The sequence below is a fragment of the Austrofundulus limnaeus genome, unplaced genomic scaffold (genome assembly GCF_001266775.1).
Source record: "Austrofundulus limnaeus strain Quisiro unplaced genomic scaffold, Austrofundulus_limnaeus-1.0 Scaffold946, whole genome shotgun sequence".
Classification (NCBI taxonomy): Eukaryota; Metazoa; Chordata; class Actinopteri; order Cyprinodontiformes; family Rivulidae; genus Austrofundulus; species Austrofundulus limnaeus.
This window is the reverse complement of record NW_013953348.1, coordinates 165,535-167,103: the sequence shown is the minus strand read 5'-3', so window position 1 is coordinate 167,103 and position 1,569 is coordinate 165,535.

Here is a 1,569-nt window from a genome sequence, read left to right as displayed (position 1 = left end):
CCTTATTATTGTATCATGTTTTTGATCTGTTTGTTTTACAGTATGAAATGTCTGAATGAGTGCTCATCCAAACCTAGTGATTCCATATTTTTTGCCAAGGGTTGTAGCTGCAAAGGGTGAACCAATATCATACTGAACCCTATGGATTAGGAATGGGATGTCACTTAAGCTCATGTGTAAGTCAAGGCAGGTGAGTGACTACTTTTGGCAATATAGTTTATATATTATTTTCTTTCTGTTGACAGCTACATTTGTGACATTATACATTACAGGGAAAAGTTTTACGTGAGCTGTTCTTGTCCTGATGAAGCAGTTTATTCTAAGAGAAAGAAAATGCATCAAAGATATGTTCTCATGTAGTCCACATGCAGACTGCATGTTGAGAGATTTTATTTGACAAGATAGAGTATATTCATCTTCAGCACCATCTTCTACTGTTTATCCAAAGTTGTAAGCATCAGGTCCTGGAGAGAAACCCAGACACCTCTCTCCCCTGAGACACTGTGCAGTTCCTCCAGGTGGATCACGAGGCATTCCAGGGACAAAAAAGATACACAATCTCAGCAGTGGGTTCTGGGGCTTCCCCATGGCCTYGTACCAGTGGGACATTCCCAAAGCACCTTGACTGAATGAAGCAACAAACTCATTACTGAGAATGAGACCCTGATCCATCAATCCATCTCCTGCTTCATCCTACCTACACTTTTCGGACCCCCAGATACTTAAGCTCTTCCACCCCCAGTCTTAAGGGAACATTCCACCTCTTTTCTATTCAGAACCATGGCCTGGGACTTAAAGGAACAAACTTCATTTAATTTGCTTCACACTTGGCTGTGAACCATCCCAGTGCGCACTAAAGGTCACAACACAAAGACACCAACAGAACCACATCACCCGCATACAGCAGATGTTTTTATGCATATCTGCTATGACTACAGCTCTCCTCTACTTCCTCCTCTCTACTACTGATGCTGGTCGGTGTTCAATCCTGGTTCTGTTGGACCTCTCAGCTGCGTTTGATAGACCACAGTACTCTAATTAATTGCCTGCAATACTCTGTGGGTATAAGTGGAACTGCTCTGAACTGGTTTAAATCTTATTTAAGTGATAGGTTCTTCTGTGTTTCAATTGGTAACAGTTCTTCTGAAGTGGTAAAAYTTACTTGTGKCATTCCTCAGGGTYCCATTCTTGTCCCACTGCTATTTTCTATTTACATGCTGCCTCTGGGTCAAATTATTTGCAAATATGTCTCTTTTCATTTTTATGCAGATTATGCCCAGATATATTTATCTATTGATCCTTTAGATCTATCAGCTCTAAACATCCTAAATTCTTGTCTCACCGATATTAAGGTCTACGTAGATGTCCGATAATAATTTATTGTTAAACAATAATAAAACTGAGGTGTTGGTTTTGGGCCCTAAGGCTCATAGAGACCCTATAATTAAAGTTCTTAATTCTTCAGGTTTTAATTGCACTCATGAGGCCAGAAAACTTGGGGTAGTTCTGGATTTGGATCTGAGTTTTACTAAATATTTTAATAATAGTATTAAAACTGACTTTTATCAC